This window comes from Myotis daubentonii, chromosome Y (genome assembly GCF_963259705.1).
Source record: "Myotis daubentonii chromosome Y, mMyoDau2.1, whole genome shotgun sequence".
In the NCBI taxonomy this organism is placed as follows: domain Eukaryota; kingdom Metazoa; phylum Chordata; class Mammalia; order Chiroptera; family Vespertilionidae; genus Myotis; species Myotis daubentonii.
The window spans coordinates 1,794,193-1,819,267 of NC_081862.1; the positions used below are offsets into that span (position 1 = coordinate 1,794,193).

Sequence of the window (25,075 nt, forward strand, 5' to 3'; positions counted from 1 at the left end):
TAAGAAACAGATCAACAAAAAATAAGATAAAATAAAATAAAGAATAATAATATAATTATATAGATATAGAACATTAACAAACAAGTATACAAAAATATAAAAGTGAGTAAAAAATAACTAATTCAGAAGAGTTGTCATCACATAGAAGGAGGAAGGTCTGACGGGTGAGCAGTGCTCTAAGACCTGCATGGGGACATATGGGAAAATTATTACTCATGGTAGTTAGGGGGTTGGGTTGTGGGCCAGGGTAGGAAGTAGTTCACTGTTGTATCAGGTTCCATGTCAGCCATGGCATCATCTGCCAGGTTTCATGAAAGTCAGGTTGGTAGGGTCTGTAGTTCCATGGGTCTGAGGTTGGAACATAGCTGAAGTCACGACGTTATCTCTAACTTGCCCGAAACTCTGTTTCTGTGGTGACTAGACCTGAGTCTTTGTTCCTAAGACTGTGTGATGCTGATCAGAATCTAGTGATTAGGAAAGGTGGCACAGTCCACATGTGCAAAGGAGGAAGGATAAGAAAGAAAGGAGGCAAGGTGGTCCTGGTGCCATTGGACTGGACAAGGCCAGTGTGAAGACAGAAGGCAGAGAGGAGAAAGGGCCAGGTTGCAGAGTAGAGATTCTTTGCAGTTACGTGACTGTCATTATATGTGTGTCATGAAAGGCCAATTTTTTTTTTTTTTTTGCTGTTTAGGGCAATTTTATTTTTTAAATCCTCACCCAAGGATATTCATTGAATTTAGAGGGAGGAAAGGAGAGAGACAGAAAGGGAGACAGAAACATCAATGTGAGAGAGGAACATTTATCCGTTGCCTCCCGTGTACACCCCAATACAGATCAAACCTGAAACCTTGTGGTGTACAAGACAATACTCCAACCAACTGAGCCACCCAGCCACGGCTAGGCCAATTTAAATATATATATATATATTGAACAGAGGATGAAGTACAGATGGGGTTTTGTCTATTTTTAAACATTTTAAGAAAATTAGCTGATGCTCCTAATAAAAGCATAAGCCTAATGAAACATCAAAAAACATTTCCAATCATCCTTGGTCTGTCCTTAGATCACTCTCTGATTCAGAATTCTGAAAAAATAAGAATCCCCAGATTTTGAAATAATTACCAACCAAAAATGATTTCTGACCCGGCAGGCGTGGCTCAGAGATTGAGCAACGACCTATGAACCACGAAGTCGCAGTTCGATTCCCAGTCAGGGGACATGCCCAGGTTGTGCGCTCGATCCCTGCTGTGGGGTGTTCAGGAGACAGCTAATCCATGATTCTCTATCATCATTGATGTTTCTCTCTCTCTCCCTCGCCCTCTCCCTTCCTCTCTGAACTTATATGTATTATTGATTTCTCACCATCTTTTAGCTAAACCTTCTTGGGTGGCCTTCAGAATGGAACAGAATAAACATCAGAAGGTGAGTATTCCCCAAATCCTGTTGAAAAGAAATTCTTCCTCCTGGATGCAAATGCAGGGAAGAGGAGAAAAAATCAGAGTGCAGCCTAGAAACTGCCACCTTTCTTTCCTGACCTCTTCAACAAAATGCCCAATATCATCTCAGTCGTTAATAACATCAGCTACAATAGGAGCTGCCACGGGTTTTATCTTCACAATGCTTCAGACTCTAAGAATTCTACGTGAATAAACTCACTTAAACCTTACCACAACCCTATGAGGTAGGTACTATAACTATCACCGTTTCTGATGAGGAAACTGAGGTTTCAGACATATACAAGTGTTTGATTATATGTCTGAGATCACAGTATTGGTGGGCATGCACTCTAATCCATAGCTTCATCTCTAAACCACTTACAAGCTCATTAAAATTTCCATACTTTTATGCAGTTTCCACTGTCTTATCCATACATGATTACATCTTTCACTGACTGATGATTCCAAACACTATGCTGCCGTGAGAGATGCACTAAGACTTCCGACTCGCGGAAGCTTACTGACATATAGGCAGTTTGCACGGTGCATGGTCCCCCATGAAGAAGGACATAGGAACCCCAGCATCAGAGCCTCCTGGTCAAATAAAAGAAAGCATCTCTCAACTCTGGGGAGCTTCAGGTTTGACAATTGAGAAACAATAAATAAAGTGACTTAAGAACTTCATAGAGATGACACACTATTCAATAGAAGCTCATCCATCTGGAACTGGTTTTGAATGCTCATTCCAGTAAGAAGCATGGCTTCTTTCTCTGAGCTCTAATTAGGCCAGTGTCATCTTGTTTGAATCATTTGCTCCGCCTGCCTACGTCTGCATTGTGAGCTCTTTGGTTCACAGCAGATTTTTCTCTTCCAGAAGTCCCAGGCCCAGCTCAGGGTCCCTGAGGGCCCCTGAATGTTGGCTGAAAGAGTGCTTTAAAATTTACAAATTAAACTAGAATAGGGTCAAAAAATAATGAAGATAATTTACATGTGATTTCAAATACAGAGACGACTGAGAGGTACATTGATAGCAGGACTGTAATTTGACATTCACACTGTATCAAAGAGCTCACAGAACACTTTGGTGAACACCGTTATATGTCATGTTCATTATAACATTAAGAATTAGCATGTTATAGGTCAGGAAAAATGAAGAGAACTAGCTAGTAGCACAACCTTATTCAAACAGAATTGGTGGGATCCAACTACTCTAATTACAAATATTCTTTCCGTGATATACTAATTTGCACATCCTATATAATATGCTAAGTGTCCAGTCGCCCGTTCAACCAATCAAAGCATAATATGATGATGACATGCTAATGCCACTAACTGCTCGCTATGATGTGCACTGACCACCAAGGGGCAGACAGTCAACCGGTAGACCAGTTGCTATGACGTGCACTGATCACCAGGAGGAAGACGCTCTGACCTATAGGTTAGCTTGCTGCTGGGGTCCAGCTGATCAGGACTGAGCGAGATGGCCGGACACACCCTGGAGTCCTCCTGCGGTTCCTCCCCAGCTGGCCAACCTCCCGCGTCCCTCCCCAGCCCCGATCGTGCCCCAGTGGGGTCCCTCAGCCTAGCCTGTGCCCTCTCGCAATCCAGGACCTCTCGGGGAATGTCGGAGCGCCAGTTTTGGCCTGATCCCACAGGCCAGGATGAGGGACCCCGCTGGTGCATGAATTCGTGCACTGGGTCTCTAGTTTTAGCATAATTTTCCTTATTTTCATGATAGGTTTCTGCCAGCCATTTCTTTTGAAAAATATATGTTTTTATTGATTTTAGAGAGAAAGAGGAAGGGAGAGGGAGAGAAGCATCAGTGAGAGAGAAAAACATGGATCGGTTGCCTCCTACACAGACCCCCACCTGGGATCTAACCCATAACCAGGACATGTACCATGACCGGGAATGGAACCGGCAACCCTTCAGTTCAACCAACTGAGCTACACCAGCCAGGGCTCTGCCAACTATTTTTCTTTCTTTCTTTTTTATTCTTAATCCTCACCCAAGGATATTTTCTCATTGATTTTTAGGGAGAATAGAAGAGAGAGGGAGAGACAGAGAGAAATATCAATGTGAGAGACACATTGATTGGTTGCCTCCTGCATAAGTCCAGACCAGGGCATGGGCCAGGGAGGAGGATCCTGCAACCAAGTCACTGGCCCTTGATCGGAATAGAACTAAGGACCCTTCAATCCGCAGGCTGACACTCTATCAACTGAGCTACACTGGTTAGGGCCCAACTATGACTTATTTTCTTACCAGTATCTTTCACTCTCACTGTTCTATAAAAAAAAAAGATCCTTAAGGCACGGGTTCTAGTCTTCAATTCACAACCCACATTGGCCATTTCTTTTTCCTCTAATATTCATACTTCCCAGGTATTTCAGAGTTGTTGAAGTGTTCATTGAAGTCATGTATGTGAAAATATATCATAAACCCTACATAATTAAATAAATGCATGTTACCTTTTAATATGGGACTTCCACATTGAAGGCAAAGTCCAGGACGTCATTAAGTAATGAGTCTACTTTGAAGGAATTGTCAGGAACAGCAAATTTGTTGACCACCAGTGGCTCAGAGCAGACTCAGAAACCAGTGCCCCCTCCTGGAGAAGCAAGTCCCTCTGGACAGCACCCTAGATCGAAATTGGGTAAGTTACATAATTTGGAGATTTCAGTTTCACTAATTCTTCTAGAAAGGCTAATCAGTATAGCCTAGGTATGTGGGGTGGACTTTGCATAGGCCTGGATTTGAAACTGGAGTGAGCGCTGAAGCTTTGAGCTAATCTTACCAACTCTCTGAGCTCCTGAATGCTAATGTGTAAAGTGAACATAAGGAAACATGGGCCACATAAAGTTTGATAGCATTAAATTAAACCTTAAACAATTGACACATGCAAGTTGTCCAATAAATCCATCTGTGATAATAGCAACCATATTCTCTTGGTGTTGTGTGCCCAGGTCTTTACTCAGTGCCTAACGCATAATGTTCCCTCAATACATACTTTATGAATGACCAAAGCTTGGGAGGTTGAACCTCAGAATGGGATCATCTAGAAACTAAAATTGAATCAGCCACCAATAGTCAGTGTGGAGTGCTAGTCTTTTAGTTAATGGAGGAAAATACCACATACTATAATAGAACAGGCGATCATTTGATGGTAGGACATTGTGTGTTTTCTGATAAGATAGGGACTAATGTTCCCCACCTCATCCCCTCAGTCACCTGCCCTTCTCCCATGTAGACCTCAGGAGAAAGGAGATCGAAGTGAAGATGTATAGCCTACGAGAGAGGAAGTGTTGTGTCTACCAAGAGGTCAGCGAGCCCCAGGACGATGACTACCTATGTAAGCTCACCCTCACCAAGGAGCATGTTATGTCTTGATGCAAGAATTTCACTTGGTCTTTGGGTGCCCAAATCATTCCCTTCCTCTCGTGACCGGGAGTACAGGATTGAGGCTCACTGATGTGAGCTCTTTCCGAAGCTCTTCATGTCCAGGAACATGCACTGCACCCTCCCTCTTCCCTGTTGCTCTTGCCTCCAGATTGTGAGAAGTGTCAGAACTTCTTCATTGACAGCTGTGCTGTGCATGGGCCTCCTACGTTTGTAAAAGACAGTGCCGCGGACAAGGGGCATGCCAACCGCTCAGCCCTCACTCTGCCCCCTGGGTTGAGAATCGGACCATCAGGCATCCCTGAGGCTGGGCTTGGAGTGTGGAATGAGGAATGTGATCTGCCCGAGGGCCTGCACTTTGGCCCTTATGAGGGTCAGATCACAGAAGATGAAGCCACAGCCAACAACGGCTACTCCTGGCTGGTGAGAACTTTACCTCTTCCCTGTCCTCTGGCTTCCCCGTCCCTCCTGTGGCTTGGGGGGCCCCCACCTTCTACATGCTAGGACATGGATGGGGACCATATGGTTAGTTAGCTCTGTGTACTGGGTGGACTTTGCATGAACATGGAGCTCCTCTCTAAGGATCAGAGGGTAAATGGGAGCAAAGTGGTACAGACTCCTCCCTTGGGGGCTCCTGCTTAGTGGACAAATCAATTCCGACGTGTAGATAATGAGTAAGAAAAATATCCTGTGATCACCATTGGCAGTTGAATCACCATGCAGGCTGAAAGAGATTTGATGACAGTAGAATAAAGTAATTCTTCTATTATATACACACAACCACACACACACACACACACACACACACACACACACACACACACACACACACGGCCTTTAACTTCTTTTCCTGAAATGCAGATCACCAAAGGGAGAAACTGCTATGAGTATGTGGATGGAAAGGATACATCTCAGGCCAACTGGATGAGGTAAGGTCACTAGGCTTCTGGGTGCCAGAGAGGATACTCATGCCTCACAACCCACATGTCTGTCCTTCCCATCATGCCTCCCTAATGGTCTCCCTCAGTTCTCTGTTCCCCTTTTTTCTCCATACATTGATCTTTAACATCTAGAGACATTTAGGAAAAAAGGAGGTAAAAGTATAGCATATGTCCTCAAAATAGAAGTCTCTGGTTTGGGCACTGACTGGGAAAACCTTGAGGACCCTGTATTACTCTGTGATTTATCTAATGGACATTAGTTAAACACCTACTATGTTCCAGTTTAGAGGAAGGAATCCATTACTTACACAGATTACACAATCCATGACCCTAGGGAGGACTTACTGCAGACGGACATGAAACATTTTATTTCATAAACATTTAACTCTAATTTTCCTATTTTTCAAGAAGTGCCCAGTGCCCAGATAGCCTTGAACCAAGGATAGTCTAAACCTGTGAGGGCAGCACATCATCCCAGACTCAGTTCTAACTACAACTGGCTGTTGGAGCCTGCAGAGTAATAGTGCTCATGGCCCTTTCCTGAGGGGCTCTCTTGTGTCAGGGGAGACAGATTATGAATAAACTACTATTGTTCTGTGTTATTTTTCTAAGACAGAGAGACCTCCACGTTTCTGTGGGAACCTGGGGGAGGCAACTGAATGATGCCTTCAATAAAGTGTGGGGAGACTCGACAAAGGCCTCTGAAGAGAAGGTAGACTTGGACTGAGTGTTGAATGATGTGAGTCCTAGATCAAGCCCCGAGTTCTGTGGTGTAACACAGAACCTGACTTACAGCTTAGAGAAGCTAGAGGTCACCAGGTTTGATGGGGAAGTCTGGAATGAGGCTTTGGAAATGGCATTAGGCAGGATGAGCACTGTGAGTAGGACTTAGAGACAGGAATTCACATGACATTGTGACAGAGGCTTGGACATTGAACAGAAGTTTCCCCAGGAGCATGGGTGTGGGTGCCATCAGTGCTGAGGGCCTTAAGCGTCAGTGAGGAGCTGGGCACGAATATGACAGGTAGTGGAAACTCATCGCCTGTGGTTTTCTTTCCTTTCATCTGCCTCAATGCCAGGTATGTGAACTGCGCCCGGGATGACCAAGAACAGAACCTGGTGGCCTTTCAATATCACAGGCAGATTTTCTACCGAACCTGCTGGGTCGTGAGGACGGGCTGTGAGCTGCTGGTCTGGCTTGGAGAAGAGTATGGCCAAAAGCTGGGCATCAAGTGGGGCAGCAAGTGGAAGACAGAGCTTGTGGCCGGGAGAGGTGGGCACCACTCTTCTTCAACATGGAAAGAAAGAATTCTTAGAAGTTTTCATGCTCCAACTCTCAAGTAGAGTAAACTCCACTCTAGAGTCAGCAAAGCTTCAAATCAGATGCTTCAGAAATGAATGGCTCATCACATAGGTTTTTGATTCTTAGGAAAAATTTTAATATTTTTATTTTTGTACTAATTTTTAAAAATATGCTTCTATTGGTTTTAGAGACAGAGATGAAGGGAGAGGGAGAGAAATATCAATCTGCTGCCTCCTGCATTATCCCTACTGGGGATCAAGTCCACCACCCAGACATGTGCCCTGACCAGGAATCAAACTGGCTACCTCCGGGTGAACGGGACAATGCTCAACGAACTGAGCCACACTGGCCAGGGGCTATTTTTGTTCCATTTTAAAAAATACTTCATGCACAAAATACACAGCATCATATAGTGCTGACAGGGTTAGAGGCAAAAAAAAAAAAAAAAGGTTTCAGGCACTTAACCAGCTCTCTCATCAAGGTGGTTGTTTGTGGGTTGTTGTTTTGTTTTTTTGTTTTTTAACACTTTAGCTGTTTCTTCTTCATTTACTGCATATTTCTAAATGAAATGTGTGTGTTAACATGCATTCATTCATTATTTTGTGACTTGTCATGTGAATTCCTACGCGGTGCCACGCAGGGTTCTGGGAGCTGGAAATACAGATCAACATGATGATCAGAATCACTGCTCCTGAGCAGCTGGCTGGTGAAGGAGGGAAGCCCTGGCAGACATATGTGCATGTGCTTAATATTACATAGTGGTTAGCGCTTTGGAGAAAACGGGCCCAGGACAAGTGCCTAGGGATCAGTGTGAGGGGAAGGTGGGTGTGTGTGATTGCAAAGGTCAAGGGAAGGCTTTCTCAGGAGACAACAGTTACAACAGTTGTGTCACAAGGTCCCAGTCAGAGGAAGTGGCTGGTGCAGGGAAGGAAAGAGGTGGGGTGTTGAGCTGACTGAGGGCTACTCCCGTCTCAGTCTCAGTACAGAGTGTAAGAACAGAGGTTGGACAGATGCCTAGGAGCCTGGAAATACAGTGCCTATGATCCAAGCTGAGATACTGGGGACTTTCTTGAGTGAGACGGGACAATGGAGCAGTTTTCAGCTGCAGAGTGGCATGTTCTAAAACTATGCTTTGTTAAATTTTTTGGAAAATAAACTTCAGTGGGGATCCCCTCCGAGATTATTTCAACTCCAAGTGAGAGAGGAAGGCGGACTGGCTGGAGATGGATGGGAGTCAGGAGTGTAAGAAGCAGGTTGGGGAAATATTTTTGTTGTTGTTGTTAATCCTCACCCAAGAATATTTTTCCACTGATTATTTTTTGAGAGAGAGTAGAAGGGGGAGAGACAGAGAGAGAAACATCAATAGCTTGTCTCCCACGGGCACCCCAACCAGGGCTGGGGCTTGAGCTTGCAACCAAGGGACGTGCCCTTGACTAGAATCGAACCCAGGAGCCTGGAGTCCCCAAGGTGACGTTCTATCTACTGAGCCAAACTGGCTAGGGCATGGTTGGGGAGATATTTTGAAACAGGACATTGTAGTGTATTTGAAATAGGCTAACACTGAAAGAAATCAAGTAGGAATACTGTGTGAGGAAAGACATATTTCCATTTTATGATTTGTGGAAAACTGAGAGAGAAGCAATTGCTACTTGGGGCCTATTGTCCCTCTATTTTTAAATATTTTTAGTGATTTGAGAGAGAGAGAGAGGAAGGGAAATGAAGAGAGAGATAGAAATATCACCATGGATCAGCTGCCTCCTGCTGGGATAGAGCACAAAACCTGGGCATGTGCCCTGACCAGGAATCAAACTGGTGACGACCTGGTTCATGGGTTGATGCTCAACCAGTGAGATACCTGGCCAGGCCTGTGGTTTTTCTCTTTAACATGACTTAGAAGATACATGTATATGGAAATGTCACGATAGTCAAACCCATATAAGGAGTCAAATGGCTTCTGATGGTCCTTGATCTGTAAGACCTTTTTTCTTTTCAATCCTCACCCAAGGATATTTTTCCATTGATTTTTATAGAGAGTGAAAGACAGAGGGAAAGACAGAGAGAAATATCAATGTGATAGGAACACATCGATTTGTTGCCTCCTGCACAATCCCTGAGCAGGTCCCGGGCCGGGGAGAAACCTGCAACCAAGGCACATGCCCTTGATGGGAATCAAACCCACGACCTTTCTGTCCATAGGCTGAGGCCCTATCCACTGATCCACACTGTCCAGGGCTGTAGAAAAGACTTTGATATGGGGTCTCTGGATTTCTGAAGAAGAGTAGTGCAGACAAAGAAAAAGAAAAGTAGACTGTGAAGGAACACTTTGTGGGAGGCAGAACTTGCACTGTCAACCCAGTTAGAATGATTCCGGAGACAGGTCTTACCAGGAGACAGAGCGTAAGGCACAGGCAGCCTTGCCCACACATGCCCTGACCAAAAGTTTCTCCTTCAGCAGAACCAAAGCCAGAGATCCACCCATGTCCCTCCTGCTCTGTGGCCTTCTCCAGTCAGACATTCCTCAGCCAACATGTGAAACGCAATCACCCCTCTGAGATTCTGCCAGCAGCACCTGCAGGAAAACACCTCCAGTCAGAGGAACCCGGCCCAGAGCGTCAGAATCAACGGCAGAAGCAACAACCTGGTCCACATGGCTGGAATGACAAAGCTGAAGGTCAAGAGGTCAAAGGAACTTCCAAACCTTTGCTTAAAAGGATCAGGCACAGGGGAACTTCAAGGGACTCTTTCAAGCCTCCCAACAGACAAACAGGGAGCTCCAGTGAGCGTGAGAGAATAATGGAGGAAGAGCCCAGCACAGGCCAGGACGTGAATCCAAAGAACACAGGCAAATTATCTGTGGGAGTAAGAATGTCAAAAATTGTAACAATCAAGCATGGAGGGTGTGGGCAAGGCTTCAATGATAAGTCACATATCGACACACACCAGAGGACACACTCAGGGGAGAAGCCATATGTGTGCAGGGAGTGTGGGAGAGGCTTTAGAGATAAGTCAACTCTAATCACACACCAGAGGACACACTCAGGGGAGAAGCCCTATGTGTGTAGGGAGTGTGGGCGAGGCTTTACAGATAAGTCAAGTCTCATCAAACACCAGAGGACACACTCAGGGGAGAAGCCATATGTGTGCAGGGAGTGTGGGAGAGGCTTTACACGGAAGTCATCTCTCATCACACACCAGAGGACACACTCAGGGGAGAAGCCCTATGTGTGCAGGGAGTGTGGGAGAGGCTTCAGAGATAAGTCAGTTTTCATCAAACACCAGAGGCCACACTCAGGGGAGAAGCCCTATGTGTGCAGGGAGTGTGGGAGAGGCTTTAGAGATAAGTCAGTTCTCATCAAACACCAGAGAACACACTCAGGGGAGAAGCCCTATGTCTGCACGGAGTGTGGGCGAGGCTTTACACAGAAGTCCAATCTCATCAGACACCAGACGAAAAACTCAGGGAAGAAGCCTGGTGTTTGCAGGGAGGATGCATCATGAGCCCTAAATTGCACCTCAGCAGCCACAGGGCAAGTGTAGGCACCACATACCTCATACCCCAGCTCTGAGGAGGCTTTAAAGGAAGCCTGCTGGCCCTTTTCCCTCCCCAAGAGTGTATTTAGTACAGAAGTAACTGGTCAAAGAAATCCTCCGCTTTCAAAAGGAGAGGCAATAGACAAACAGTTCCTTAAGTGCTATGGGGATGTCAATACCAATGTCCCTCATGGTGTTTTTGGCCTCGTTTTAATAAAGTTTGTGTCCAGACAAACCTGAAGCCTACGTGCCTCATCCCCCTCATCACTGAAAGCAGAGTTCCAGGAGGGTCTCAAAGAACCCTCAGCCACAGATCTGAACCCGGGAAGGCGGAATCTGGCGTCAGTCCAGTGAGGTTCCCGCCAGGGAGAGGAATTGAGACACACTCACCAGGAACATGAATAGGACCCCACCAACCCCTTGGCTTCTCCTGGCTCCTCCCCCGATTCCTTAGACCTCTGTAGCCTCAGAGGTGAAAGCCAGAGAGGGTGTGTGCAGGTGTGTGTGCATGTGTGTGTAAATGTGTGTGCGTGCGTGTGTGTGTGTGTGTGTGTGTGTGTGTGTTTATGTGTGCCCGTGTGCCTGTTCAAACACATGTGCTGCCTCAGTCTGGGCACTGGTCGCCCTCTTCTTGCTGCATCTGTAGCATTGCCATCTCGCCTGGGGCTTAGCATGTGGGCGCCAGGTCTGTCCACAAGGGTTTGAGTCTCAGCTCTGCCCTCACAACTGTGTGTCCTAAGGCAAGAACCCCAAAGTCTCTGTGCCTCTTTCCAAGCTATAAAGCAGGAGGGTGACCCAGGCTCTGGAGTGTCATTCAGAGTGGGGTCAGCACCGGTGCCTCTGGCTCAGGGTGGTTAAAACACGCATCTCTCGGTGAACAGCATCTGCCAGGCCTTGAGGTGGACAAGGGAGGCAGAGGGAGTGGGGCCCAGGAGCCAGTTTAGAGCTCAAGCAGCTCCACTGTTCTGCGTGGACTCGGCTGCCTGAGCAGGAGGCGTGGGATCAGGCATGCTCCTCCCCCCGGCCACCCCCTCCCACTGAGCCTGGGCAGGTGGCACTGAGAGTGACCAGGACAAAGGCCCTCACCACCCTGCTGAGAGCTGCTGGGTGCACCTCACTTCACAGTGTGTGCGACGCCCACCTCGCAGCAGCTCCTGGTGCCTGGCCTTGTACCTGCGTCTGCGGGTCTCACCCTCCCCTGACCCGTCTGAAATCCTTAACTGCACGTTTCTTATGGGGAGACTGATGGGCCATGGACCCGCGTGAGCAGAGCAGGCAGGCAGTGTCGGTCATTCCTGGCCACTGGTTCACAGGTAATGTCCACTGAGGCCAGGAGGACCAACCCTCATGGGCCCATGGGTGGGAGTCCAGCTAGGCTCCAGGGAACAGGTAAGCATCAGCCTGAGGAGGCGTTGGGACCCAGCAACCAGAGGCCCCGCTTTTCTTACAACAGAGCGGACGTCCATGCAGGGAGCAGGCACACGCGGTGAGGGCCCGTCACCCCTCAGCCCGAGGGACCTAGCACAGCACCTGTTTCTGGAGGAGAGCTCCAGAAGCGGGTACCCAAACCCACGACCTGGGACCATGACTTTCCCTCTCCTGCCCGTCAGGGGTGGCTCAGTGCTTGAGCATCGACCTATGAACCAGGAGGTCAGGGTTCAATTCCTGGTCAGGGCACGTGCTCGGGTTGTGGGCTTGATCCCCAGTGTGGGGCCTGCAAGAGGAAGAGAGATCTGTACACAGGAAATTGCAATTCCCCCACAGGAGGCAGGGTTCCCTAAATAAAAGGGACACACCCCCAAAAGAATTTTGGTTTCTAAATGAGAAATGACATTTCCATCACAGGAAGGAGGGTCCACAATAAAGAAGTTTTGTTTCCACACAGGAAATTGCCTTTTCATCAAAGGGAAGGTAGTTCTGCACAGAGGAACATGCATGTCACCCAAAGAATGTGTCCACACAGGAAGGGATATTTCTCCAGAGGAAGAATTGTTCCCCCAGAAGAAGTATTGTTTCCCCAAGTGGAGGAGCTATGAATTTACACATAATAGATCCCCATACAGTATAGTGCATTTGCCCACTGTTAGAAGGTTTCCTCACAGGAAGTTTGTTTCCCTCACAGGAAGAGGCTTTCTCGAATAGGAAGTTTAGATTCCACCATAGGAAGTTGAGATTCCCTCACAGGAAGATGGGTCCACAAACCGGAAAGTCCATTTCCCCAAGAGGAAGGCCTGAGGCCCTCACAGGAAGAGATATCAGCATACAGGAAAGTGCATCACCCCCGCAGGAAGAAGGGTTCCTAAAACAAAAGGGACACTCCCAAGTTGGAAAATAGGTTCCTAAACCAGAAGGGACATTTTCCCCACAGGTAGGAGTGTTCACCTTCCTGTAGCTTTTTTTCAAGAAGGAAGTTGCGTTTCCATCAATGGAAGATAGCTCTGCACACAGGAACGTGCATGTCCCACAAAGAATGAAGTGTCCACATAGGAAGGGAGATTTCCTCCAGAGGAGAATGTATCTCCCAGAGGAAGTATTGTTTCCCCACATGAAGGAACTATTCATTCACAGTATCATAGGTCAGCATACAGGATAGTGCATTTCACCCAGAGGTAGAAGGTTTCCTCACAAAAAGTTTGTTGCCCACACAGGAAGAGGCCTTGCCCAACAGGAAGTTATGATTCCCCCACAGGATGGTTCAATGCCCTCAAAGGATAATAGATCCTCAAACTGGAAAGTGCATTTCCCACACAGCTGATGTGAGACCCTCACAAAAAATAGATCAGCACACAGGAAAGTGCATTTTCACAAGTTAAGAAGGGTTCCTAAAACAAAACTGACACTGCCCAATATAAAATGGGTTCCTACATGGGACGGATATTTCCCCCACAGGAAGGAGGGTTAACCCTTGGCAAGTTTTCCCCCCACAGAAACTTGCGTTTCCACCAATTGACGATAGTTCTTAACACAGGAACGTGAGTATCCGAGAAAGAATGAAGTGTCCATACAGGAAGGGACATTTCCTCCAGAGGAAGAATATTTCCCCACGAGGAAGTGTTGTTTCCCCACAGGAAGGTACTATTCATTCACAGCATAATAGGTCAGCATACAGGATAGTACATTTCCCATACAGTTAGAGGGTTTCCCCACAGCAAGGTTGTTTCCACACAGGAAGAGGCATTGCCCAACAGGAAGTAACTATTCTCCCACAGGAAGTTGCGATGCCCTCACAGGAAGATAGGTCCACAAACAGGAAAGTGCATTTCCCACACAGGCAGGTGTGACACCCTCAGAGGAAGAGAGATCTGTACACAGGAAAGTGCAATTCCCCCACAGGAAGCAGGGTTCCCTAAATAAAAGGGGCACACCCCCAAAAGAATTTCGGTTCCTAAATGAGAAAAGACATTTCCATCACAGGAAAGAGGGTCCACAATAAAGAAGTATTGTTTCCACACAGGAAGTTGCCTTTTCATCAAAGGGAGGGTAGTTCTGCACAGAGGAACGTGCATGTCACCCAAAGAATGAAGTGTCCACACAGGAAGGGATATTTCCTCCAAAGGAAGAATTGTTCCCCCAGAAGAAGTATTGTTTCCCCACATGGAAGAGCGATTAATTCACACATAATATATCCCCATACCGGATATTGCATTTGCCCACTGTTAGAAGGTTTCCTCCTAGGAAGTATGTTTCCCCCACGGGAAGAGGTGTTCTCGAACAGGAAGTTTCGATTCCACCACAGGAAGTTGAGATTCCCTCACAGGAAATGGGTACACAAACAGGAAAGCCTATTTCCCCCACAGGAACGCGTGATGCCCTCAGAAGAAGAGATATCAGCACACAAGAAAGTGCATTTCCCCCACAGGAAGAAAGGTTCCTAAAACAAAAGGGACACTCCCAAGTAGGAAAATAGGTTCCTAAACCGGAAGGGACATTTTCCCCACAGGTAGGAATGTTCACCTTCCTGTAGTTTTTTTCAAGAAGGAAGTTGCATTTCCATCAATGGAAGATAGTTCTGCACACAGGAACGTGCAATTCCCACAAAGAATGATGTGTCCACATACGAAGGGACATTTCCTCCAGAGGAATAATTTATCCCCCAGAGGAAGAATATTTCCCCACGAGGAAATGTTGTTTCCCCAGAGGAAGGTACTATTCATTCACAGCATAATAGGTCAGCATACAGGATAGTTCATTTCCCTTCCTGTACAGTTAGAGGGTTTCCTCACAGCAAGTTTTTTTCCTCCACAGGAAGAGGCGTTGCCCAGCAGGAAGTTACGATTCCCCCACTGGAAGTTGCGATGCAGTCACAGAAAGATAGGTCCACAAAGAGAAAAGTGCATTTCCCACACAGGCAGGTGCGACAACCTCACAGGAAGAGAGATCTGTACACAGGAAAGTGCAATTCCCCACAGGAAGCAGGGTTCCCAAAACAAAAGGGACACACCCCAACAGAATTTTGGTTCGTACATGAGAAATGACATTTCCATCACCGGAAGGAGGGTCCACAATAAAGAAGTTTTGTTTCCACACAGGAAGTTGGCTTTTCAACAAAGGGAAGGTAGTTCTGCACAGAGGAACGTGCATGTCACCCAAAGAATGAAGTGTCCACATAGGAAGGGACATTTCCTCCTGAGGAAGAATTGTTCCTCCCTGAGGAAGTGTTGTTTCCCCACATGAATGAGCAATTCATTAGCAGCAAAATAGTTCCACATAAAGGTAAGTGCATTTTCTCCACAGGAAGAAGGTTTCCTCAAAAGAAGTTTGTATCCCCTATAGGTAGAGCCATTCTCCAACAACAAGTTATGATTCCCTTAAGGAAGGTGAGATTTTCTCACAGGAAGAAAGGTCCACAAACAGGAAAGTGCATTACCCACACAGGTAGGTGGGACACCTTCACCGAATAGAGATGAGCACACAGGAAAATGCATTTCCCCAAAAGGAAGAGTGGTTCCTAAAACAAAGGTGACACTCCTGAATATAAAATTTGTTCCTACACCGGAACGGACATTTCTCCCACCGGAAGGAGGGTTCTTCCTTGGGATGTTTTGTTTCCACACAGGATGTTCGTTTGCATCAATGGAAGATAGTTCTTCACAAAGGAACATGCATGTCCCACAAAGAATGCAGTGTCCACTCTGAAGGGACATTTCTTCCAGAGAAAGAATAGTTCCCCCCTGGGGAAATGTTGTTTCCCCACATGAATGAGCAATTCATTAGCAGCATAATAGTTCCACATAGATGTAAGTGCATTTCCCCCACAGGAAGAAGGTTTCCTCAAAAGAAGTTTGTTTCCCCTATAGTTAGATGCATTCTCCAACAATAAGTTATGATTCCCCTCAGGAAGGTGCGATTCTCTCACAGGAAGAAAGGTCCACAAACAGGAAAGTGCATTTCCCACACAGTTGGTTTGAGACCCTCACAGAAAATAGATCAGCACACAGGAAAGTGCATTTCCACAAAGGAAGAGGGGTTCCTAAAACAAAAGTTACACTCCCCAATATAAAATGGGTCCCAACATCGGAATGGACATTTCCGGCACAGGAAGGAGGTTACATCCTTGGCAAATTTTGTTTCCACACAGAAAGTTGTGTTTCCATCAATGGAAGATAGTTCTTCACACAAGATCGTGAGAGTCCGACAAAGAATGAAGTATCCACACAGGAAGGGACATTTCCCCCTGATGAAGAATTTTTCCTCCAAAGGAATTGTTGTTTCCCTACATGAAGGAACTATTCATTCACAGCATAATAGGTCAGCGTACAGGATAGTACATTTCCCGTACAGTTAGAGGGTTTCCTCACAGCAAGATTGTTTCCTCCATAGGAAGAGGCGTTGCCCAACAGGAAGTTACGATTCCCCCACAGGAAGTTGCGATGCCCTCACAGGAAGATATGTTCACAAACAGGAAAGTGCATTTCCCACACAGGCAGGTGCGACAACCTCACAGGAAGAGAGATCTGTAGACAGGAAAGTGCAATTCCCCCACAGGAAGCAGGGTTCCCTAAATAAAAGGGACACACACCCAAAAGAATTTTGGTTCCTAAATGAGAAAAAACATTTTCATCACAGGAAGGAGGGTCCACAATAAAGAAGTTTTGTTTCTACACAGGAAGTTGCCTTTTCATCAAAGGGAAGGCAGTTCTGCACAGAGGAACGTGCATGTCACCCAAAGAATGAAGTGTCCACACTGGAAGGGACATTTCCCCCAGATGAAGAATTGTTCCCCTAGAGGAATTGTTGTTTCCCCACATGAAGGAACTATTCATTCAGAGCCTAATAGGTCTGCACAAAGGACAGTGCATTTCCCCAACAGGAAGAGGGGTTCCTAAAACAAAAGTGACACTCCCCAACATAAAATGGGTTCCAACACGGGACGGACATTTCCCCAACAGGAAGGAGTGTTAACTCTTGGCAAGTTTTTCCCCCACAGAAACTTGCGTTTCCATCAATGGAAGATAGTTCTTAACACAGGAATGTGAGGGTCCGAAAAAGAATGAAGTGTCCATACAGGAAGGGACATTTCACCCAGAGAAAGAATATTTCCCCATGAGGAAGTGTTGTTTCCCCACATGAAGGAACTATTCATTCACAGCAAAATAGGTCAGCATACAGGATAGTACATTTCCCATACAGTTAGAGGGTTTCCTCACAGCAAGTTGTTCCCCCACAGGAAGAGGCGTTGCCCCACAGGAAGTTACCTTCCACCACAGGAAGTTGCTATGCCCTCACAGGAAGATATGTCCACAAACAGGAAATTACATTTCCCCCACAGGAAGAGATATCAGCACACAGGAAAGTGCATTTCCCCCACAAGAAGAAGGGTTCCTAAAACAAAAGGGACACTCCCAAGTAGGAAAATAGGTTCCTAAACTGGAAGGGACATTTTCCCCACAGGTAGGAGTGTTCACCTTCCTGTAGTTTTCTTTCAAGAATGAAGATGCGTTTCCATCAATGGAAGAAAGTTTTGCACACAGGAACGTGGATGTCCCACAAACAATGAAGTATCTACATAGGGAGGGACAATTCCTAAAGAGGAAGAATTTGTCCCCCAGAGGAAGTATTGTTTCCCCACAAGAAGGAACTATTCATTCACAGCATAATAGGTCCGCGTACAGGATAGTGCATTTCCCCCACAGGTAGAAGATTTCCTCACAGGAAGTTTGTTGCCCCCACAGGAAGAGGCCTTGCCCAACAGGAAGTTATGATTCCCCCACTGGAAGGTTCAATGCCCTCACAGGATAATAGATCCACAAACTGGAAAGTGCATTTCCCACACAGTTGGTGTGAGACCCTCACAAAAAATAGATCAGCACACAGGAAAGTGCATTTCCACAAGGGAAGAGGGGTTCCTAAAACAGAACTGACACTCCCAGTATAAAATGGGTTCCTACAATGGATGGATATTTCCCCCACAGGAAGGAGGGTTAAACCTTGGCAAGATTTTTTACCCCACAGAAACTTGCGTTTCCATCAAGGGAAGATAGTTCTTAACATAGGAACATGAGTGTCCAACAAAGAATCAAGTGTCCATACAGGAAGGGACATTTCCTCCAGAGGAAGAATTTTTTCCCAAGAGGAAGTGTTGTTTCCCCACATGAAGGAACTATTCATTCACAGCATAATAGGTCAGCATACAGGATAGTACATTTCTCGTACAGTTAGAGGGTTTCCTCACAGCAAGGTTGTTTCCTCCATAGGAAGAGGCGTTGCCTAACAGGAAGTTATGATTCCCCCACAGGAAGGGTCAATGCCCTCACAGGATAATAGATCCACAAACTGGAAAGTGCTTTTCCCACACAGTTGGTGTGAGACCCTCACAGAAAATAGATCAGCTCACAGGAAATTGCATTTCCACAAAGGAAGAGGGGTTCCTAAAACAAAAGTGACACTCCCCAATATAAAATGGGTTCCTACATCGGAATGGACATTTCCCCACAGGAAGAAGGTTACATCATTGGCAAATTTTGTTTCCACACAGAAAGTTGTGTTTCCATCAATGGAAGATAGTTCTTCACACAGGATCGTGATTGTCCGACAAAGAATGAAGTGTCCACACAGGAAGGGACATTTCCCCCTGATGAAGAATTTTTTCCTCCAGAGGAATTGTTGTTTCCCTACATGAAGGAACTATTCATTCACAGTCTAATAGGTCTGCACACAAGAAAGTGCATTTCCCCAACAGGAAGAGGGGTTCCTAAAACAAAAGTTATACTCTCCAATATGAAATGTGTTCCTACACGGGACGGACATTTCCCCCGCAGGAAGGAGGGTTAACCCTTGGAAAGTTTTTTTCCCCCACAGAAACTTGTGTTTCCTTCAATGGAAGAAAGTTCTTAACACAGGAACGTGAGTGTCCGACAAAGAATGAAGTGTCCATACAGGAAGGGACATTTCCTCCAGAGGAAGAATTTTTCCCCACGAGGAAGTGTTGTTTCCCCACATGAAGGAACTATTCATTCACAGCATAATAGGTCAGCATACAGGATAGTACATTTCCCGTACTGTTAGAGGGTTCCCTCACAGCAAGTTTGTTTCCTCCACAGGAAGAGCCGTTGCCCAACAGGAAATTAAGATTCCCCCACAGGAAGTTGTGATGCCCTCACAGGAAGATAGGTCCACAAACAGGAAAGTGCATTACCCACACAGTCAGGTGCGACAACTTGACAGAAAGAGAGATGTGTACACAGGAAAGTGCAATTCCCCCACAGGAAGCAGGGTTCCCAAAACAAAAGGGACACACCCCAGAAGAATTTTGGTTCCTACATGAGAAATGACATTTCCATCACAGGAAGAAGGGTCGACAGTAAAGAAGTTTTGTTTCCACAAAGGAAGTTGCCTTTTCATGAAAGGGAAGGCAGCTCTGCACAGAGGAACGTGCATGTCACCCAAAGAATGAAGTGTCCACACCGGAAGGGATATTTCCTCCAGACGAAGAATTGTTCCCATAGAAGAAGTATTGTTTCCCCACATGGATTAGCGATTAATTCACACATAATTGATCCGCCTACTGGATAGTGGATTTGCCCACTGTTAAAAGGTTTCCTCACAGGAAGTTTCGATTCCACCACAGGAAGTTGAGATTCCCTCACAGGAAGATATGTTCACAAACAGGGAAGTCCATTTCCCCCACTGGAAGGCGTGACTTCCTCACAGGAAGAGATATCAGCACACAGGAAAGTGCATTTCCCCCACAGGAAGAAGGGTTCAAAAACAAAAGGGACACTCCCAAGTAGGAAAATAGGTTCCTAAACCGGAAGGGACATTTTCCCCAAAGGTAGGATTGTTCACCTTCCTGTAGTTTTTTTTCAAGAAGGAAGTTCCGTTTCCATCAATGGAAGATACTTCTGCACAAAGGAACGTGCAGGTCCCACAAAGAGTGAAGTGTCCACATAGGAAGGGACATTTCCTCCAGAGGAAGAATTTATCCCCCAGAGGAAGTTTTGTTTCCCACATGAAGGAAGTATTCATTCACAGCATAATAGGTCCGCATACAGGATAGTGCATATCCCCCACAGGTAGAATGGTTCCTCAAAGAAAGTTTGTTGCCCCCACAGGAAGAGGCCTTGCCCAACAGGAAGTTATGATTCCCCCACAGGATGGTTCAATGCCCTAAAAGGATAATAGATCCACAAATTGGAAAGTGCATTTCCCACACAGTTGGTGTGAGACCTTCCCAGAAAATAGATCAGCACACAAGAAAGTGCATTTCCCCAACAGGAAGCGGGTTCCTAAAACAAAAGTTGCACTCCCCAATATAAAATGGGTTCCTACATGGTATGACCCTTTCCCCCAAAGGAAGGAGGGTTAACAATTGGTAAGTTTTTCCCCCCACAGAAACTATGTTTCCCTCTCTTTCTTTCTCTTCCTCTCTCTCTAAAATCAATAAACATATATTCTCACGTGAGGATTAAAAAATAATACTAGAGGGCGATAAATGGTGATGGAAAAAAATAAAATAAAGGCTGGAAACCAAGATGGTGGCATAGGTCAATGCAGGAGATTGCTGCCTGGAACAATCAATTCAAGGTTACACCTAAAATACAGAACGGACATCATCCAGAACCACAGGAAGGCTGGCTGAGTGGAAATTCTACAACTAGGAGGAAAGAGAATATCATAGCCAGACTCAGAGGAGGCACAGTGCTGAAGTGAAATACTCAGGTTCGGAGTGCGTGCGGATCGGGCTGAAGGCGGAGGGCGTGGTTGTTGTTTTCAATCGGGAGGGAGTTTCAGACTCTGAGCACAAGATCTGGGCGAGTCTCTAGGGACCCAGATTCAAACGGGAGAAGCGGGACTGTCTGGCTTCCTTCGGAACTCGAAGGCAGCTTTCTCTCCGAGGTTTGCAGCGGTTGCTGGGACTCTGTGAGGCAGAGCCCCTAGTGACCGAACTGAGAGCAGCCATAACTGCTCACTCCGGCCCGCCCTGTAGATCCCCGGGGACCCACCCCGCCCAAGCCCTGCGCAGAGCCATTTGCCGCATAGCCTCAGGCAAACGCTAGATTAGCACCGCCCTAGAGATCCAGCACAGAAGCTCTCCCACTGCAGACACAGCTGACTCTCATAGCCAGTTAGCCTGGAGGTCAAATCACCCCTGGTATTGCTGACCTACAACAATCAAGGCTTAAATACACCAAGACTGCGCACAAAGACCACTAGGGGATGCACCAAGAAAAGATAAAAAAATGCGGAGACAAAGAAACAGGATGCAAATGTCAGAAATGGAAGATATAGAGCTCAAAACCACACTTTTAAGGTCTCTCAAGAACTGTCTAGAAGCTGCTGATAAACTGAGTAAGGCCCTCGAAAAGACTGGTGAGACCGCCGATAAATGTAGTGAGATTCTCAAGAAATCTAATGAGATTCTCGATATTGTGATAAAGAACCAACTAGAAATTAAGCATACACTGACTGAAATGAAGAATATTGTACAGACTCCCTACAGCAGACCAGAGGAGCGCAAGAATCAAGTCAAAGATTCGAAATGCGAAGAAGCAAAAAACACACAACTGGAAAAGCAAAATGAAAAAGAATCTGAAAATATGAAGGTAGTGTAAGAAGCCTCTGGGACAGCTTCAAGCGTACCAACATCAGAATTATAGGGGTGCCAGAAGATGAGAGAGAGCAAGATATTGAAAACCTATTTGAAGAAATAATGACAGAAAACTTCCCCCACCTGGAGAAAGAAATAGACTTACAGGTCCAGATAGCGCAGAGAACCCAAACTAAAGGAATCCAAAGAGAACCACACCAAGACACATCATAATTAAAATGCCAAGAGCAAAAGACAAAGGGAAAATCCTAAAAGCAGCAAGAGAAAGAAACTCAGTTACCTACAAGGGAATACCCATACGGCTGTCAGCTCATTACTCAACAGAAACTTTGCAGACCAGAAGGGAATGGCAAGAAATATTCAAAGTGATGAATACCAAGAACCTACAACCAAGATTACTTTATCCAGCAAAGCTATCATTCAGAACTGAAGGTCAGATAAAGAGCTTCACTGATAAGGAAAAGCTAAACGAGTTCATCACCACCAAACCAGTATTATATGAAATGCGGAAAGGTATCCTTTAAGAAGAGGAAGAAGAAGAAAAAAGTTAAAGATACAAATTATGAACAACAAACATGCATCTATCAACAAGTGAATCTAAGAATCAAGTGAACAAATAATCTGGTGATCACAATAGAATCAGGGACATAGAAAGGGAATGGACTGACTATTCTTGGGGGAAAGGGGCGTGGGAGATGCGGGAAGAAACTGGACAAAAACCGTGCACCTATGGATGAGGACAGTGGGTGGGGAGTGAGGGCGGAGGGTGGGGTGGGAACTGGGAAGAGGGGAGTTATGGGGGGGGAAAAGAGGAACAAATGTAATAACCTAAGTCACCGAGTATTACAAACTGGTAAGAAACAGATTAACAAAAAATAAAATAAAATAAAATAAAGAATAATAATATAATTATATAGATATAGAACATTAACAAACAAGTATACAAAAATATGAAAGTGAGTAAAAAATAACTAATTCAGAAGAGTTGTCATCACATAGAAGGAGGAAGGTCTGACGGGTGAGCAGTGCTCTAAGACCTGCATGGGGACATATGGGAAAATTATTACTCATGGTAGTTAGAGGGTTGGGTTGTGGGCCAGGGTAGGAAGTAGTTCACTGTTGTATCAGGTTCCATGTCAGCCATGGCATCATCTGCCAGGTTTCATGAAAGTCTGGTTGGTAGGGTCTGTAGTTCCATGGGTCTGAGGTTGGAATATAGCTGAAGTCACGACGTTATCTCTAACTTGCCCGAAACTCTGTTTCTGTGGTGACTAGACCTGAGTCTTTGTTCCTAAGACCATGTGATGCTGATCAGAATCTAGTGATTAGGAAAGGTGGCACAGTCCACATGTGCAAAGGAGGAAGGATAAGAAAGAAAGGAGGCAAGGTGGTCCTGGTGCCATTGGACTGGACAAGGCCAGTGTGAAGACAGAAGGCAGAGAGGAGAAAGGGCCAGGTTGCAGAGTAGAGATTCTTTGCAGTTATGTGACTGTCATTACATTTGTGTCATGAAAGGCCAATTTTTTTTATTTTTGGCTGTTTAGGGCAATTTTATTTTTTAAATCCTCACCCAAGGATATTCATTGAATTTAGAGAGAGGAAAGGAGAGATACAGAAAGGGAGACAGAAACATCAATGTGAGAGAGGAACATTTATCCGTTGCCTCCCGTGTACACCCCAATACAGATCAAACCTGAAACCTTGTGGTGTACAAGACAATACTCCTACCAACTGAGCCGCCCAGCCAGGGCTAGGCAAATTTATATATATATATATATATATTGAACAGAGGGTGAAGTACAGATGGGGTTTTGTCTATTTTTAAACATTTTAAGATAATTAGCTGATGCTCCTAATAAAAGCATAAGCCTAATGAAACATCAAAAAACATTTTCCAATCATCCTTGGTCTGTCCTTAGATCACTCTCTGATTCAGAATTCTGAAAAAATAAGAATCCCCAGATTTTGAAATAATTACCAACCAAAAATGATTTCTGACCCGGCAGGCGTGGCTCAGAGATTGAGCATCGACCTATGAACCACGAAGTCGCAGTTCGATTCCCAGTCAGGGGACATGCCCAGGTTGTGCTCTCGATCCCTGCTGTGGGGTGTTCAGGAGACAGCTAATCCATGATTCTCTATCATCATTGATGTTTCTGTCTCTCTCCCTCGCCCTCTCCCTTCCTCTCTGAAATTATATGTATTATTGATTTCTCACCATCTTTTAGCTAATCCTTCTTGGTTGGCCTTCAGAGTGGAACAGAATAAACATCAGAAGGTGAGTATTTCCCAAATCCTGTTGAAAAGAAAATCTTCCTCCTGGATGCAAATGCAGGGAAGAGGAGAAAAAATCAGAGTGCAGCCTAGAAACTGCCACCTTTCTTTCCTGACCTCTTCAAAAAAATGCCCAATATCATCTCAGTTGTTAATAACATCAGCTACAATAGTAGCTGCCACGGGTTTTATCTTCACAATGCTTCAGACTCTAAGAATTCTACGTGAATAAACTCACTTAAACCTTACCACAACCCTATGAGGTAGGTACTATAACTACCACCATTTCTGATGAGGAAACTGAGGTTTCAGACATATACAAGTGTTTGATTATATGTCTGAGATCACAGTATTGGTGGGCATGCACTCTAATCCATAGCTACATCTCTAAACCACATACAAGCTCATTAAAATTTCCATAGTTTCATGCAGTTTCCACTGTCTTATCCATACATGATTACATCTTTCACTGACTGATGATTCCAAACACTATGCTGTGTGAGAGATGCACTAAGACTTCTGACTCGCGGAAGCTTACTGACATATAGGCAGTTTGCACAGTGAATGGTCCCCCATGAAGAAGGACATAGGAACCCCAGCATCAGAGCCTCCTGGTCAAATAAAAGAAAGCATCTCTCAACTCTGGGGAGCTTCAGGTTTGGCAATTGAGAAACAATAAATAAAGTGACTTAAGAACTTCATAGAGATGACACACTATTCAATAGAAGCTCATCCATCTGGAACTGGTTTTGAATGCTCATTCCAGTAAGAAGCATGGCTTCTTTCTCTGAGCTCTAATTAGGCCAGTGTCATCTTGTTTGAATCATTTGCTCCGCCTGCCTACATCTGCATTGTGAGCTCTTTGGTTCACACCAGATTTTCTCTTCCAGAAGTCCCAGGCCAAGCTCAGGGTCCCTGAGGGCCCCTGAATGTTGGCTGAAAGAGTGCTTTAAAATTTACAAATTAAACTAGAATAGGGTCAAAAAATAATGAAGATAATTTACATGTGATTTCAAATACAGAGACGACTGAGAGGTACATTGATAGCAGGACTGTAATTTGACATTCACACTGTATCAAAGAGCTCACAGAACACTTTGGTGAACACCGTAATATGTCATGTTCATTATAACATTAAGAATTA

The 25,075-nt window shown here is 45.4% G+C and overlaps 1 pseudogene; it reads left to right on the forward strand.

Annotated features, from left to right (window-relative positions):
- The window catches only part of LOC132225601 (histone-lysine N-methyltransferase PRDM7-like), a 68,748-nt pseudogene that overhangs the window by 11,436 nt on the left and 32,237 nt on the right, over positions 1 to 25,075 (forward strand).